Genomic DNA, 18839 nt, shown 5'->3' with positions numbered 1-18839 from the left:
CCAGCTGGGCGCACTCTTTATGTCCCAAAACCCACCCAGCAACGTGAACATTTAAATTAGCAACCCCTTCCCCTAGGGACTGGAAGCAATGCAAAGGTGGCCACAGTGCTCCGTGGTCTGCTTTGAAGGCGTCAAGTTTAAAGCGTTGGCGCTGCTGCACTGAAGTTGCGCGCCCCCCACCAAACCTTTCCACTCCACTTCGCAGCACGCGTTGCGGCATTACATTAACGCTTTCATCTTCCGACAACGACGAAGGCAGAAGAAATTCCAACATTAACCACCATGCATGTTTGCGCGCGGCCACGTGAGCCTGGCCAGCCTCCGAAAGCAGAGCCGGCAAAGAAAGCGGACGTTTTTGGTTTTTAGTAACATGCGGAATTTATTCTAATTAAATCGTTTGCCATGCTCGCTGGTCTTCGTACGGTTTTTGCTCTGCTTGCGAACCAATACACGCACATGGTTTAGGAAATGGAACAAAAACATACCTTAACCACACACGCGTTTGGAGCGTTCCCCTGGGATGGGTGTAAGTCAATTTTAAGAACGTTAATTGAAACGAGCCTGCCTGAATTAATCCCCCGGCGAGTGGGCTGAGTGTGTGTGTGTGAGCGTGTGTGGCAAAGTGGTTTCGTCGCTTAATGTGGAGCAGACAGGCAGACCGCGAAAAAAGAACGGAAGCGAACAGCTCTACCAAAGCTCACGCTGCGTTAATGGTACCCTTGCACACCTTTGTGTCCTTTCTGCCGCCGAATGTCGCCTCGCTGCTCTCCGCTGCCAAGCCGGGATCAAGTCGGCCGAGAAAAGCCGATTTCAAATTAAAACCAGCCAGAGCTACCGGTGTGATGTTTGATTAGCTGTGAAGCTCGAAGAGGTGGAGCGGGTGGTCGATGTGGAGGACATTTGATAGAATTATTCTACAGGGTGGTCTAAGTTACAGTGTCGTAGAGCAGCGGCAACAGAAAGCAAGATAAACCGAAACATAAACGCAAGCTGACCAACGCGCGGGAACCGCTCAGCATCGTAAACTTCCGCTTTATGAGTTGCGGAGATGAGAGACTCATTTATGCGTCTGGATTATGGGGCCGGCTGTTTGATCGGTTGTGACGAGTCATGGCTTTAAAACCTTTCAAAACCTGCAGCTTAGCAGAAGAAAGCAAAGCAAATGGACGAGCTCAGTTTAACTTCTGTGTTGTCCTGGATGGATGTTGTTGCCCAGCAGAGAAATATGTTTCATATGTGGTAGGAGAATTGAAAACAGAAAGGTGAAAATGTACTCTTTATTTTTTTGGAATTCGGTAGGAAATTATCAATAACGCATAAACGCGAAACGTTTAGCACAACAATGAGTAAATGATTTAGTGGAAAACGTACCACACTGCGTCGGTGTCGATGCGAAGTGATTAGCGTCCGGGCGTGGGGTTTATCTACCGTTATACACGCAACCCAATGGGACTAACACCGTCCCGTTTCATTAATCATATTTCAAACAACAATGTACCGTGTAAGCAGCATACGCTGGGAAGGTGTAAAGAGCTTTTCAATTTCAAACAACTCATATTTATAGGGCAATGGGTGAAACGGAAAGGTGGCGTATTTTCTCACATTACTGCATGACAAATTGAAACATTGTAGGCGATTTTCAACATTCCTATTTAAACATATTTTAATAGAGGTTACTTCTAATTGAAAAGCTCTGTGAAAGCTACGCTAAGTTTGATTGATGCTTCAAAAGGTGTTGTGGCATGTTTGAGCTGTTAATTTCTCTGTAACTTAATAAGGGTCTACAATATCAATAGAAATGAGGGTTGAATACATATTACAAGGTCATTTTCATAGCTGACTGTCTGTACCTAAACATGTCCAATATTTAAATACAATTAAAGTTCAAGATAAAAGAGCAATATGATCATTTTTAGGGACCTCCAAAACGCATAAAATGTTTCCAAACTTCTTCCAAAAACCAAAACTTCACCTAACCTCAACCGGCTCGAATTCCAAAGCCTCAGAATGTGAATAAAGCTGCACCGTAATGACAAATGAAATTGATTATTTCACGGGTGTGAAAATCAAAATCCTCCACAACGAATCTCTTCCTCCCTTATGATTAACGTTTGATCGAGGGGCGTGAAAACGCATGTCGCTGAGTCCCTTTCGCACCCTTCCTACACATGTTTGACCATGCTCTGGCTCAGCTCACTGGCTAATGTGGGACGTTCGTCGTTTGCTGCCGTCTGTTTCTCCCTTTTTTTCGCTGGTCATTCATATCACAAGCAGAGTTTTTGAAAAATGAACACATTCCAAATCACAAACCTAAGCAGGTGTAAATTAAAAACATAACAACAGAAACCCCCCACAAAAAAGGAGACCACCGTAATGGAACGGGTTGTGGAAGAGGGCAAACATCGCTTCCTGCTGGGAGTCTACATCTACTGTGTGTTCTGGATTTTGTTTTTTTTTTTTGCGAACGTTAGACATAGACCCTAAAAATTCCTCGAAACTGCTGAAGTAGACACCAACGAAAACCTGTCAGAGAAAACAAGGCCACCTAAGCTTCTGCGAGAAGCGATGGAATGACGAACGGCAAGCCTGTATCCTTTGAGGGTTGCGCTCCCGCAGAGAATCGTGATAGAGGTTGTCCGCAAGTCTGAAGGAGGGTTTGGGGTATCAACGGGTCTCCTGATCGACTCCCGATACCTGGTCAGTCGTTGGTGAATTTTGCAACCAAGTTGTTTGGTGATCGCGCGAACTGAGCAAACACAGCAGAGAGAAGAAAATTCAATCCAAGCAACAGCAACAAAATAAGGTAATAAAGACTAATACAATAACAAAAAGAACAGCATAAACTTGTTTCTTTCAGACTGATGATTGAAATCGATTGGGAAGTGGAAAAGAACAAAACGGACTCCCTTCTAACGTCACCAACGAACCGTTTGAAGCGCGAGTGCTGACATGCAATTAAAAACGGCGTCAGTATCACAAAACCAAGATCTCGTTTGTGACCCGTTCGGCTGCAAATGTCGGTCAGGCTCTCACGACAGTCCGGCAAAACTTCCAGCACTTCCACTAATCGACAATTAATCATCGGCCCCAAAACGTTTGATTATTAATTAGCACATGGCTGTTTGGAGCTACGAAGGCTCCGAAACGTATTCTATATCCACGAAACGTTTGAAGAATACGCCCATTCTTGAGGTCGGGTTACTCTTTCCGCTTAAAATCCGTCAAAAGTGTTGATTACCATTTCCACGGTGTTTAAAGCTATACCCTCCCTCATACAGTGGGCCACTTTCTCCTGGCGCCTCGCGCGCCTAATCAGCGGACAACGCGGGCAGCTTTCAAGATATGTTATGATACCGCTAATGAATGTCTGCTCTGTCCAACATCTCTCTCTCTCTCTGCCCCCTCTTTTGCCCCCTCCAACAAATCTACTAAGGTGTCAATCGTTTGCAAACGACCTCCCAAATGGTGAACTCTGGCCGGTGAGGGCACAAGAAAGGCGACAGAAAGCAGAAAAACAAAGATAAAAACGTTTGTTCTTTTCTTCACTCACTCAGCGAGCGCGGGAGAGAAAGATTGGATAGAGCTATTAATTTGGTAATCACCATGCCCGGGAGTGGTATCTTCCTCTTTCAACGGGTCGTCGGCAGGTGGCTAAACTGGAGCTGGTGGAGTGCAAAGTGAAACAAAAAAACGCTCCCCAGTCACGCGGTCAGTCTGGCCGATCCGCGAAAGCTCTAAAGCTCATCATCTGCTGGACTGGGGCACTGGTTCGTCTTCGTCGTTCGTTTCCCGCGTGCGTGAAGCTGATTAACCTGACCCCCGGGAAAAGTAGATGTGATGTGCCTGACCTACAGCGGCGGCGAGGTGATCTCGCGAGGTGCTGAAAGTGAACGAGCGCGGGATTATAATTTCAAGCTCACGACAATGTGCTCTTATTAGCGGCACGATTTCCGGTCCTTCCGCTAATTGAATGACTTTCTTCGGTGGAAAAAAACATCTATTTCTGAAGTGAGATGGATCGAAATAGAGACAAACTGCTGTGAGGGGTTTGAGTGATTTTCGCTTTTCTTGCGTATTTCGGCCCTTTTAATCAGCGGTGGCAAACTGATATTTAAAGTCGGCGAGCAAAGCCTTTTGATGCAAAGCAATTAAGTTGTATTGGAAAAATGATTTTTAAAGTGTTGTGCTTTTATGTTATTTCAAAAATTTTTAATAATCCAATAAATTATTAATGCTTAAAATTATTAACGCTGTTCAAAATGTAATGATACAAATTTTATGTTTGAAATCCAAACAAACTGTTATCTTTTTTCCATTAAAAGAACAAAATGAAAAGTCAACTCCTATAGCCAACTTAATACTTTAATTTGTATAGTGTCACATTAAGATATTGAATAGGTCAGTGTTCCGTGGCTACATTGTTGCTACTAATCGTGTGAATTTGTCTCTCCAGTACCATTTTGATCTATCCTACAAACTTCACCAACATACACTAATGTGCATCATGGTCAATCAAAAACTGCAGCATGACCTCGGAACGCAAAAGACACCGTCCATTGTCAATCCACCGGGAGAGTCACATGATTTATCATTCCATCTGCCAAATTGCAATTGCCAGCACCGATATCAACGTCCCCGCCGCCGAAACAATCTTGCCGAAAGACCATTTCAGCCTGGTGGATTAAATCGGCGCTTCGTAAATGGTGTAACAGAGAGAGACAGATGAGCAATTTTGTGCGATTGCTTTATTTCTATTGTTACCATTTATATCGCGTGGCGTTTGGTGAAGGTTTTACTGCCATTGTTACTTTCGGTGCGTCATGTGCGCCAATCATCATCATCATCATCATCTTCTTGCTGTTGAGAAACGCACCTTGCAAGACCGATCTACCAAAAAAAAGAAGAAGAAAAAACACCTGACCTGCAATCCCATGAGCATTAGCCAAAAGCAAAACAAAGCAAAACAGAAACACAATAATAACTTTATTGTACACAATTGTGCGCAATCGAGAAGACGAATTGTGTGGCCAGGTCACCAGGATGCTCTATTGATGGGTTTTCCCATTTACTTTTTTTTCTCTACAAAACTACAAAACACAGCAAACAGTGAGGGCCAACGAGACCTTCGCAGACGGTTGAATGTGTGTTGTGCCGAGTCACACACGTGAGGCGGCATCGGCTGTTCTTTCGATTGTGCGATTTGTGATCCATTCGTTTATAGCTTCATTCGACTATGACACGCATTCGCACTTGCCAGCAAAGGTGCGAAAGTAATTACAACGTGTGTGTATGTGTGGTGACCCGCCGTAAAAGAGCCGATGATAGCAATCTTTCCCTTGTCAACCACACCCATCACGCCCGTCCGTCGTATAAAAAAGCACGAATAAATGAGTTATGAACCTCAGCACCGAACACTACAAGAGGGCTTTAAATTCGGTCTAATCCACCAGCATTAACCCACTAGCCGAATTGTCGAGCCAAGATACGCTGGAAATGATACGCTGGCCAAGTGCTCGGCCGTCGTGTGCCCCACAATCGGTACCACGAATCGGTTCCCCACCCGAGAAAGCTTGATTGTAATTGATTGTAAGGACTCGCTTAGTGGGCTTCACCATTGCTGCCCACGAAGTTAACCCAATTTTGCAACGATCTGTTCACACGATTCGCAGCAAGCAGGCAGGCAGCTGCATCATCAACACGAGAGCGAGAATATGATGAAGCGCCTGGGCGCAAGGTGCTCGATTCTCTCGGCCTTTTTCCATGCCCGCCGGATAAAATTACCATGAACCCTTCCCCCGTCCGGTGTGTGTACGTGGTTCCTTCCTTTCCGCGCTCAACCAGTATGCCCAGACGACGACGACGACGACGACGTGCAGTGAAAGTTTCCGAACAGTGCTGAATGATGACACAAGCACAGGGCAGTTACTTGCAATACGATAATGCTGCTCCCTTTGCCCTCACCTTTGCTTCTAGTTGAAAAATGCATCCATTTCTCTCCTTGTCCTGTGGGTTTACTGCACACCACGCACCCGGACGGTTCTAAGAAATGCTTCCCCAAATCGTTCCCACAAACCTCCACCAAATTGGCTTACAGAAACGCATCAGGAAGGGGTTTGTGCAGGAGCACAAAACTGGGCACGCTGCCAAGAAGATGGCAATCACCTCCCGGGTTTTGCCTGGTGCTGCACGCTGCTGCCCGCGCATGAAATATGCTCCGGCGAATTTGATTAAAAATTATGTGGGAACAACTTGTGACGCTTGTGACGATCGCCGCACCCGGGTAGGGCGAAAGGTAAAAGTGCAGACCAGACGCCTTCCCCTTTCTGGGCCGGGGTGGCTAGTGTACTTTAGCTCAATTACAGCGCAAATGATGGTCAGTGCTGGGTGACCACAAAACCCGGGATTGAAGTGTCGGACCGGGGTGTGTTCTCGCAGACACGATCTCCGACAACTCGACACGGTCGGTGCTTTATCATCTCGGGTGCAGTGATTGTCTTTTCACCTCCTCTTTTTGCTTTGCGTGATTTTCTTGTTTTCTTTCCCCAGTTCGGTGTGTTGTTTGAGATGGTTTTCTTTTAAGGGCTACAGGTGTTTTGAGAAAATTGCATTCAGATGGAGAGAGGGATGACATGAGAGCAATAAAACCTGTCCATTTTTATTAGAGATTTACAAGGAATGGTGTCAAATTTCATACTTAAAATGATAAAAAATAACAGAACAAGTCATAACAACTTCAACATAAAACTAGAACACTTCTTTATAAGCAACACATCATCACGAATGTTCGATATTCTTTCCATTCATACTGCCAGCTTTATGTCTACTTCATGTACACTTTCCAACACACCACCACATTCGTGGTTATCCCGACATCCCGTGTTCCACCAGCACTGCAGACAGCGCCAGTGAATGAAAGCCAATGTGAGGTTAATCAAATTACTACAAACTAATCAACCATATTAAGTACAACACAGCCCCGAACAATTCCCCCGATCAATTAAGTCCATCTGCCCTCGGGCTCGTGTCGGGCCCGGCACACTGACACCGCCACTACAGCCACAGAAGAATTAAAAATCAATCATTGCTGTTGGTTTATTGGTGGAAGCGCAGTAAAAAAAATACGACCACAAAAGGGGGATGATCGTTCCACGGAACAGGAAATATTCCGGAACAGAAAAACCGTTTAGTGGGGATCGCTTTTTTACCCTCACCTAAATAGGCAATTTTTATTCATGATTATTTGCAAACTTTTCCAACCTCGAGCGCCAACATTCGACATCCGGCACCGTTAGTGTAAACAGTTGCGCCGTCGCTCGAATCCCATTAAAAACTAGGACGCATCTTTTGCGAACTTTTTCCCCTACTAGCTAGTATCTTCCTTCCGGGACCCACAGCTCAAAGATATGGCGTAAAGGGAACTTTAAAATTGCTTTCATATATTTTACACTTTTCGATTACCTAGTTGTGTTGACTAGCCTCCGACCCCCACCTGTACACAGTGGTCAAACTTCCTAGCCCAAATCCAAACTTCTAAGTTCATCTCGTGTGTTCATCCTTGCACGTGTAAACCGTGCAGACCATCACAAGTAATAGGCAAAAGGCCAAAGAAGAAAAACAGAGTGTCCTCAGTTGCTCTTTTTTTGTGCTGTTTCGCACTGTCATACATAGAATGGCAAAATACCTTCACTTTAATGAAAAGAACTTCTTTTCATGACGAGCTCCATGTTATTCATGTTTAACCTATTTGCATAATACTCGAGGCTGAAGAGTCACTTCCATTGCGCTCGCTGGCTGGTCGGGCAGGATGACACAAAGCGACCCATCAAAAGGCACGTCCCAACACTCCACACACCGAGACACGCCGGTAGAGCTTTGGTGAGCTAACTTGTGCTACAATGTGCGATGCCCTAAAAGAAGGTAAGGGAGAGAACGACACATTGGGCAGAGGACACACACACACAGTTTTCGAAGAACCTGACGACGAAGAACCACAACAAGAAAAGTACGAGAGAAATCCGCCAGAGCTGTTTCATCCTTCGGTTACTATAGCCACGATAACATGGCGTACCATTGAGGGATAGGGGATTGCTTGCTTTTGCCTCTGCTTGATTTGATTTCTGCATGCTGGATGGTTGATTAGTTTGTACAGTTCTCGTATCGTATGGCCCAGCCAGACAAGCCGGACAGACCGATAGTAACAAAGAGGTTACACGCCGGGGTTAAGGGTTATGCTGGCAAAGGTGGCGTACTGAATGTTTACCAGTGTGCCCGAAGAAGAAAAAATGGAACCTTCCAAGCCGGACTTCTTGGAAGGATATTACAAAACAAACCAAAACCCCCACAACCGGGTGCCACAGTTGGGGAGAGTATTTGTAAACGGGGAGCAGTTCGTAGAAGTTGCATCTGGTAGCAGAGTACCGCTGGCGCTGGGTTTTAATTAGTTCGTTTGTGCCTGGCGAGGTTCTTCAAAGAAGCATTTTCGCTTGGGACGACGACTTCATAACCAGCCGCTCGACGCATGCAAAGTGTGCAAAGACAAAGTTGTGTGTTGTTCATTCATCAAACAGTCAGTCAAATTCCAAACACCAGTATCAATCCGTAAAGCAAACACCATTATCAAGTGAGGTGTCATTTCGTTTGCCGCTTGTACAATGCACCCGATCAGATGCACGTCCAGACTGGACAGTTTGACACCTATCCTTCTAATCCGCTAACGACGAACGATCCCCGGGGCCCTCCGCTGGGGAAGATATCTTTCCGACTACATCTCCCATTACCCAGCCAATCATCCCATTCATCCCAACCTCTCACACACTCACACACACACACAGCAGAACAAAGATCAATCGAGCTTCCTTCACCAAAGATCTGTACCAAAGCATACAACCACAAAGCCAATGATCGGTGGGGCGATGGATACGGTGGCGATTCAATCTGATCCTCCCATCCCTTTGTCCTCGCAGCACAACCGGCTTCCGATGAGCCGGCCAAGATACCGAACGAACCCGGCCGAAACAGTATCGAGCGAACCCATCGGCTACAATGGTGCTAACTGAATGGGGTGGGATTCGCTACCACCATTCCCCGGAGTCGCTTCAGCTTCAGATATCAATCCGGTGGGAATTGAAGTCATTAATCAATCGGCACCCTTGGACACCCTGTTGTACTGCGCTTTCGCGCGGCTAGCGCTCCATCAAAAGCATGGGGACGCGGACGAAAAGGGCGGCTTTTTTTGTTATTGTAAGTGCTGGCGCGGTGGCGTTAGCGCTCGCTCTCGCGTACGTGCGATGATGCATTTAGATAACGGTCAAATGGGGGTCAAACCGGCGCACAAAAAGGGAGCTAGGGAGTGGGACTAGAAAACAGTTCAACGTCACCGAGTATGCCGAGAGGTGTACTTCTATCGTCGTCTCGGAATCGGAATGGGGCGCTCCGGGTACTTGGACGAAGTACTTGATTTCTCTCAGCGCTTCTGCGCTTTCTTTCTGGTTCACACTCCCAGTGACCAAGACAATTTTTAGAACACATAAAACAAGTATCGGCAAACGCGCATCGCGGTGTGGGAAATAAAGAGAAACATTCAACAAGCTGCAGCAGCACCAGCAGCCCACAATACAAACATCTCTATTTTAATGATCCCGCCAGCTATAGCTGGTACTTCAGCACCAGCCCAGTCCTGAAATGACGCTCAAGCATCATTAAGGAAAGTGAAAGACTTCTAAGTCTTCTAATTGCTTTAATTGGATCTCAATTTTCTTCCGGGCCTCCCATTCTCGCCCGGTTCGTTCTTTCTCGCGCGGTGTCATTATCAGCAATAATTTCACACGAATCGAAAAAGGAAAGGAGGACGCGGCTGCGGAGGGTAAAAACATAATCTTGCCCCATTCATAAGCTCTGCTCTGCTGGCGCGTATCTCGTTGTGCCCAACCTGGTGAAGTGTTTAAATTTGACACGTTAATAGCACACGGTTTTCAGCAAGCGGGTGCCCGGAGCCGCACCCGCATTGTGTTCCCCTGTCGAGCGCTCGATCGTATCGATAATGCGGCATCCAATTATGTTATCATTAGAGCAAAGAAAAGGGAAAACGGAACCGAAGACGCGGGTCGGCATCCTTTCACTGTAGCGCCCGCGTAGGCATTAATCAAGCCGCCGTGTATCTATTGCTAAACGCGTGTGGGCGCGTATATCCGTTTGCCACCAGTGTGTGTGTGTGTCGTGATGGCATTATGCAAAGTAAGGCTAGTCACGGTTAAGCCGCACAAGCGCGGCGATGACAAAACGAAAGCAAACGCCTACACACAAACACTTTCGGGATGCCAGTTGCCTCCAATGATGGCCGTGTCCGTGTATCTTAAGTGTCTCTTTTAACGCCTTCCAGCCAGGGCGGGCGATGGTCCCAATAAATCGGTACGACATTTGAGTGAGAATCAATCGAAGGCAATCGTTATGAATGGGCGATCGGCTTGGCTGCTCATTAGCATAAACTGAGCGCGGTCTATCGTCCATTAGGTCCACACAAACTGCACAAATCAGGGGATAATTTGTTGTTATGGTTACATCTTTGACTGCTTCGTCAGAGGGGAAAGGAATTTCCTGCAGTAAATTACATTGATTGCAAGAATCCTACGACATTAGATTGGTTTAAGATAATGCCGAAGATAGTGCTACAATAATGAGCTGTTTCGGGCAATGCACGGCAATCATATCAAGCCACACATCAATTCATTAAATGAACCATTAATTATAATGTTAAATATAAAATAGTTAATAGAAAAAAAAACCTCCAAAATTAGTTTCCTTTCCCTCGTTACGTTTGACAACCCCGCTTATCGCCATCATAACCGTCATGATCATCGTCACTGTTCGCATGCTTGGCTGCGCTCGCGCACACCTTGACCAACCCGCGGGCAATTGTGCTCTGCTCGCCTTACTTACTTTCTTTGTCTTCTGCCCATGCAGTGGGAGGTTATGTTACATGGGACGGCCCGCGTACCTATTTTCTTTCTTCCTACCATCTCCAATGCCAAACCAAAGCCAAAGGCAACGATGGTTTCGCGCTGTGTTTTGGTTTTTGTTTCCTTTACCCCCTCGTTTTCGTTATGTAGCGCGCTCGTCCATTGAACCGATTTCACTTTTCATTGTCATAGTCGTAGCGCCCAAAAGCGCCCACCAAACGAAACGGTAGCGTTTTTCGCGTGTCTTTTCTTCGCGCTCACACACACACACCTTTTCTGTTTTCCTTTGGTGCGGTTGGGTGCCTTTTCCTTCGCTGCACGTGCACGTCCACAACCGGCGCTTGGTCAGCGGACAAGCGTACCCCGCTGAAAAAAGTGATGGTGGTGTAATGGTGGGTGGGTTTTGAGGACAATTTTTCCATTTTTCAATCGTTTGTACCGCTCGGCCTCCGTCTCCTTTGTCAGTTTCGGTGCGCAAGGAGGAGGAATTTTAGGCCCCACATTTTTCCGTTCGAGGCATGGTTCGGAGCATAACACGGGCGAATTCCGTACCTGTGCATCGGGGCGAGTCTTGCCATGTACTTTATTTAAGGTTGTCACGAGCGCCCTTGCTTTCTTTTTGATTTGTCCGCCGAGATCAAGGAGAGCTTTTGTGTGTGTGTGTGTGTGTGTGTGTGTGTGTGTGTGTGTGTGTGTGTGTGTGTGTGTGCTTGTGTGTGCACAACGGTTTGATGAGGGAATGAAATAAAAAAACGCTCTGGTAAAGGGAAGAAATCCTTTATCTGCTGATAGCACGTGATCGTAGGTTGAAAATTAAAAAAAAAACAGCAATTCTTTCAAAGCCACCGACACAATACAGAACAAAATATTCGAAAGTAAATATTCCTTTTTCAATCTAAAGCAAACTGGGAGTTATTCTCTATTCTGCGAGTACGTTTTGAATTTGGTACACCGTGCGATCAATAGGTACTCGATGGAGGTGGTTGAATTCAATTTCGTACGGTTTGCAGTCTCCAGATGGACGCGCTTTGAAGAATTGCTTTCCAACAGAGAACATCAAAGCGAATTAAATCGATTCAAATCTCGACGCTGACGTCAAAGAATAATTGTGAAAGTTTGCCTTGCTTGTAGCATAATATTACTTTCACCGGAATGAAATGGATAAAATTACCACACCGTTTTAAAAATGAACTTTTATGAAAACACATTTTTTAACGACAAAACTTGTTTCCTACAAACAGCTTTTCACTTCTGGAAAATACCTATAATTTGAGCTCATTTTTTACTCACCTTAAACACATCTCGATGGGAGACGCCTTAATGTGCAGGGAACGAACCAACACCAACCAGCGTAATGGTGCAAAGTGGTATGCTGCAATTATGTAGGAATTTGGTGGACTGTTACTGAAACGATTACTTCACGCCTTACCTCTGAACCGGTTAAGTGATTATTGTGCGCCAAATGTGTGTCAACCTCGTGTAAGGCGCGAGGAGCAAAAAAAAGCATGATCCTTTGTCATGAAGCTTTGTCACGGTGCGAAAGTGGAACGGAAAAAAGCCATCTCGTGTTCAAAAAAACACGAAAATGACTATTTTGACCCAAAAATGCACGCAGAAACGAGCAGTCCCGAGCAGTCAATTGCAGCTATCAATCTCCGAATGCAAGTTAAAAAACTGCCAAAGTAATAACATTTATCAACGTAATGTTATGTACTCGCCCGGAGGTTAACAAAGAAATCAATTGTCTCTTGCCATCACGATCATTCCACCGGCCTTGGTCCCTTGCAGACGGAGTCTGCTGACCCAAGCACAGCTCCCACCACTTGGACCACCCTGACCCGCAATTAATCTTTCGGTTCACTCTCTCTCTCTCTCTCTCTCTGCATTGTAACCGTTGGAATGATTTATTTCGTCAAATCTGCACCAAATACACATCCGTATCGATAACATCCTTCTTCTTCACCTGTCCTTAAGCACAGAAAAACACCCTTCAGTGTAAAAGCAAAAAAAAAGTAAATGTCATCTGACGCCAACGGAAAGGATGATTTGGAATGGCAAAAGGGTGTCAGTACAGCAAACCATCGTTAAAAAGCTTCACACATTTTGCCAGCAAAGGGTGGCACCCGAGGGGCGATTGTACATTCCACAGTTTAGCTCGAAACATTCCATTCCAAACCAAACTGACTGACCACACAAAACGTGAGCCCGCCCCTAAAATCCCTCGTTTTGCGCACCAACGAGGACGCGCTACGAGGAGCAAAACAAAACCAAACCCGCACCCTTGGATTTATGAAACAAATTGCCACCTATTAGTTATTCTTCTCTGGCAGCCGGCACCCTTTTGGCACGCGGTTGGATCGCGTTTTTCATGCACGAATCACATTTTTGCTCCATTTGAACGCCGGATTTGTATCACTCACGTACACAATCCCCGGTCCTCCCCGCACAGTCCCTTTTAATGGTTGATTAAGCGATGCAAACGGGCACTGTGGCCAGTATAATATGAGCTCATTTTTTGTTGCTATTTTTATTACTGCTACTCCCTTTGTTTTGCTACTTCTTTCCCGTCCCAATGGATTAGGAATTTCTCGAGAGAATAAAGAGATACAGAGAGAGTGAGGGCAATGGCGAGAAGTCCTTCCCGGGTGGAGCGACGGTACCTTTACTACATTAACTTACTGACCTATATAAATGGAGCCGTTAATGCGAACGGAACCTCACCATGCCACAGGAACAGGTACAGGGCGCTGAGATCGGACCACTCAATCATGTAACCGTTTCCGACGAGCGGCAGCCGCAGCAGCAGCCATTCTGAGCGTTTGCCGCACCTCTTTTCGTTGCTTTCTTCGGGCAAGATGCAGTACCTTCTTGAAAGGAGAGAAATCCACAAAACCGCACCGGCAAGAATGTCAGTTCCGGCAGTAATTTTATATCACTGTCAGGCGGGACTCGCCCAACCCACACCTTGGCCGTGGACCTGGACACAGAGAGAGAGAGAGAGGCGTGGCATGTCGTGTCGTGTCGTGATGTGTGTGTGTGTGCGCCCGCAGCATCATATCAGTCACTCCCCAAACAACGTGGTCGTGTGCTGGAACCGTTCCACACCCTTCGAATGGGCGCTCGCTAACGTAATCAGCTTACAGCCGGTATCCTAAGGAAGCCGCATCATTTCGTTCCACTCGAATCGGTCCGTTTTTATTTGACGCCCAGCTAGAGAGAGGGTGTAAAAGGAAGGGCGAATGGGGGGGGGGGGAAGGGATGCAGGTTCACACCTTCCTTCAGTTTCCTATCGCGTGCTGGGTGGCTCGGTGCCGGAAAAAGTGCCTGATTTTCGTGCCGGCATCCGGCAATCGTTTGGCATTTGGGATTGATGTACCCCATACATGTATCCCCATCGCTCGTGTGGATCACTACACCCTCCTCTCGAGCGTTGTGTGACTTGTTAGCACGCGGTAAGTTATTGTGCCATAAACACTCTAGCAGTGTGTGCGTGTGAAAAGTTTTTATCGTGAGAAAACGGTGCGCGCGACAAACGCCGCCCGACGGATGGATGACTTTCAGCACCTTCCACAATCTCTCCACGCCCGGCACGACGATGAATGTTTGGTCGACGGTAATCTTTACACCACCAGCTTCTCAGTCGTTTTTTTGGAAAAAATAAAATAAAACGGGGTACGGCTGTTCACCTCAAAACCTAACGCGTGCCGACGCGAGCTTGTTTGGTGGCGATGATGATTTTATTCACCGCACAAACACGCCAACACACAAGCGCTGACGTGCGTTATGGCCTCCCCCCTCCCGATAAAGATCTTGGGGGGGGGGGGGGGGAGCTTCACAGCTTCACGTGTTAACACGTGATGTGTGCGGTGCCTGCAGGCAAAAGATTATGATGACACGTGTTAGCCCGGGCCGGGTTCTTGCATTGGAATTTTCATTTCCTTATCCTCTGACACTACTTCTTCCCTGTATTGAAAGGGATGCGATTGATAGCTTGACCTTACTAAGGGACACATACAATTTATAATAAAAACACAGCAAAACAGCACACACATACTCCCATAAACTTACCAATCAAGTGGGTCAGCATTGTACGGCCCCGATTACACATGTTTGGATTGGTAAGCACCCTGTTGCCCCCCCATTATCGGAAGTGCTCTATCGTGCCTTATCGGGCTCGGCCATCGATTGCCTTCATACAAGCTGCACTGTAGGGGGGAAAACCAACAAACAAGCTCGTACATAGAACCATTTTTCCACATCCGCCTGCCGGCTCAAGGGGTCCACAGACCGCATTACACTCTTTTAGTGACGCAACGCGGCTGCAATTGAAAAAGTGTGAGTGTTTGATAAGCCACAAGTGCTCGGAATTTGCTGAACAAATATTTATACCCCCCTCTTTTCTCGGGGCGATGGTGTGCGTTTCTTCGCAAAGGGGGATGCGCGGTAAAAAAAACGCGACCACCATTTGCGTACCGTTTTCCGCAGTGTTGTGGCGCACTGCACTGCACTCATCAGCAACAGGTACGAGCAGTGCGCTCGGTCGTGAGAAGCGTGAGCAAAAACTTTAATGGATGCTCCCCCCCCCCCCCCCCCCCCCCCCCCAGTTACCTTGAACGCTCTAATGGGTGGGTGATAAAGTTAGGCCATCTGGACAGGAAGTGTATTGCTTTGAGAGGGGTTAAAGCGCATGCCATTGATACAGTGTGGTACGATTGACGCAAAAAATCTGCGATTGTAGCAAAATTAAAAATCTGCAACTCAGCGATTATTGACAGGAATATGCTGCAATTGTTCAATGTTACGGAATTTAAAATAGTTGATGAATTTCTATAGTCCGAATAGCATCGATACTAGCTTTTAATATGGTATACCCATTTGTGCACTGTGCTTGACTACTTTTTTGATAACGTTTGCATTAAAAATGAACTTTTTCGGTTGACTGTAGAAAAAAAAAGAGATAATTTCCTTCCATGATCATGCTTTTGAAGGTGGTTATTGAAGATAACTAGCAAAAATAAATCTACAACTTGCGAGCTTAGTGTCGTCAGTTACTCGGAATTTTCTCCATGGCGGACGAAGAAATTTTATCCTCAGTTATCGCTACAAAATGGTTTGAGTAGAGCTTTTGCACCATGTTGGTCCACAAAATTTCCAAAAGACGCATCTGGGAGTTGTTGCCCCGGTTCGCAGACTAGGGTGTCATATCGAAATTATGCCAAAATTCGTTTCAAATGATCGAATTGAATTTTGGCGCCACTGTTTGCCACTGCGAAGCCAGTGGACGCGATTTCTGCTTCCTGATATGTTGATTCATGTTTCCCAGTTACTAATTCACCATGTTTGGCCGGTTGCATCGACCTCCCGGCCAAGCTAATGCAGCAATGTCCCTTGTTCTTCATGTACAGCTTCCTTTGGAACCTCAAGTTGCTGAGGGTCGTCGGCGATTCGGAACCGGGCTTTCTTTCAATGATCTGATAATTTAGACGCTACGAAGTGTCCCGTTCTTTGATCGCTCGCGCTTTCTCCATGTTGCTTCACTGTTTTGGTAATCACAGTTAGAGTTCAACTGATAGATGCATAAATTGTGTCTGCTGACTCATGGGATAATGTAATTTAATGTGCAATCAACATTTTGTTAGTCCGGGTAAAGATAAACCCACAAAAAACATCATTTTTTATCCATTTTATTTAATGCAATTGTTACAATGTAAGCTCGAAAGCTCTTCCCTACCTATTTGTTTACAATGAGCGCATCATGCATTACTTGAAAATTGAATCAGCACTGAAATAAAACCATAAAATAAACTTTAACAGCAAACCGATGTCGAGGTAACGGTAAACCACTCAGAAAACCATGTTAAAATCACTTTAAAACAAAAAGGAGGTTAACATCAGTTTGCAAACTACTTGCCACGCGGTCCAGGCCGTGCTTCCATTTCGATCAACAGACAAGTGGCACTACAGCAAAACAAACCTACCTACCCACGCGCACATTAAGAACATAATCGAGCCAAGCCCCGTGTAAATACAACAGCGCCCGCCGATTGCAGCAAACATAAGCACTCCAGACTTCCTTCACAGCCGAACCCCAACCCGTGCGCGGCCTGGCAGGTAAATCATCGTCAAGCACATGAGCGACTCCCGGGCTTGCTCGTCCATCAGCGAAGCGGAAGTGAACGCTGGTAGTGGTTCAAAGCATAAGACTGGAGTCAGCGCTGGCAAGAAAACCTTTCTAAAAGGGTACCTATTGTTACTGTTCACCCTTGAGGGCCATCCCCTCAGCCGCTCGACAAATCACCCGATAAAGCATGTACACTGTACGCTGTGCCGTTGTGCACAGCATTTATCCCATTTATCCCACACGGGACACATGCAGCTGACAGCGTCACCTCATCGAAGGCGCCATTTTACACACGTTAACAGCGTCGCCCGTTTAGGTTCGCGTCGCAAATGTGGAGCCTCAGCGCAAACTTCGGACCCACTGAAACAAAACCATTTACAGCTCATTAACCGCCACGCACATTTGCACCGCAGAGACCAACGACTTTTGGCGCGGTCTTTCGCGGGCCGAGCATTGTGTGTACGGTAATTTATGACGGAACAGGAGGACGACGACGACGACGACCACTCGAGCCCGTGTAGCATAACACGCAACCATTTCGACCGGCAGAGGCCAGAACTGCCACCTTCTTAGTTCTCAACTTCAGCCGTCACAACGGCAGCCGTGTGTGTTTCTTCCGGATTTGCATGACCATAAAGAGGTCGGTTATGCAAACATTCACCCAAGCCAGGCAGTGTGTAAGTGTGTGTGGAGTGTCTAGTGGGAAAAAAGACCAAAGGTGGTGTGTGCCATTTTGCAGACGGTGAAGGGCAGAGAACCACAGCAACTAGCCAGGTCTGGGTCAGCAGTCGCGGCCACGGAAGTGTGAAATCTTATTCCGAGGGCATCTCGTTCCCGGAAAAGCGCGCTTTATTATTTTGAAAGGCAAACAACACAACACACTTTGCGCCGTGTTTGTTTTTTCGCTTTTGTAATAGAGGGAAAGATTGTTGTGTTTGTTTTTTTCCTGTTGTAATTCGAGAACTGCACCTGCTCCGACCAACGGAAACGCATTTTGTAAAGGGATTTACGTACACGACGAAACATATGACCTTCTCCCCCACTCGGGTCGATCCTACTTTCTCCATTGCCCCCCTCGGAGGCTTGCCTTTTGTTTTATAAATAATGAGTCTTTCAAAAGTGTGCTCTCCCGCGAGGGCTACCGATTTAATCACACTTTATGGGCAATATTTATTTTCTTTTTGCTTCACAAATTATACGAATCGTTACCTCATTGATATTCAATGCACACACATCCACACCGTTGGAATTTAGGTTTTGTTTTGCCACTTTTTTCCAACACGGAACAGTGTGTCATTCAAAGGAACAACAGCAAAAAATCGCATTCAACCGCCGCCGATAGAACCGCAGAGCGAACGGAGAGCGCAAAACATAATAACAAAATCCTTCACCATCAGCAAAGCTGCTGCCACTAAATGGGACACACATCATGCCGGTGCAACATGTGTGAAATGTATGCTAATTGCAATCTATATGCGTGGCTACGTCTGCATGCATAAGCGTCATGCACACATTCTTTCGTGCGCACACGCGTTTTTATCACGCACATTTTGTTAGTTTGTAACCCCTTTATCCACGCGTCCAGCTCCCAGTTCAAAGTGCGAATAGGAGTAATAGAAATGGGGGAAAAAATAAATTGCTGACTACATTGATTGATTTTTTTTTTTTTTTTGTAAGACACAAAGTGCCTTTTTCTATATTATTGTTATATGCTTATAAACTTTCCAAATGAACTACAACTACATTACTTCTATGAAACATAT

General features: G+C 46.1%; 2 protein-coding genes across 4 annotated transcripts in view; both read left to right on the top strand.

Annotated features, from left to right (window-relative positions):
* Window positions 1-18839, top strand: part of LOC120947541 (alpha-tubulin N-acetyltransferase) — a 600156-nt gene that overhangs the window by 387311 nt on the left and 194006 nt on the right. The gene's annotated exons all lie outside the window — the stretch shown is intronic.
* LOC120948163 (uncharacterized) overlaps window positions 1-18839 on the top strand; it is an 86927-nt gene that overhangs the window by 27274 nt on the left and 40814 nt on the right. The gene's annotated exons all lie outside the window — the stretch shown is intronic.

This window comes from Anopheles coluzzii, chromosome 2 (assembly GCF_943734685.1).
Source record: "Anopheles coluzzii chromosome 2, AcolN3, whole genome shotgun sequence".
NCBI lineage: Eukaryota > Metazoa > Arthropoda > Insecta > Diptera > Culicidae > Anopheles > Anopheles coluzzii.
Note: the sequence above shows the minus strand (reverse complement) of the source record. Positions and strands in the feature narration are given on the sequence as shown.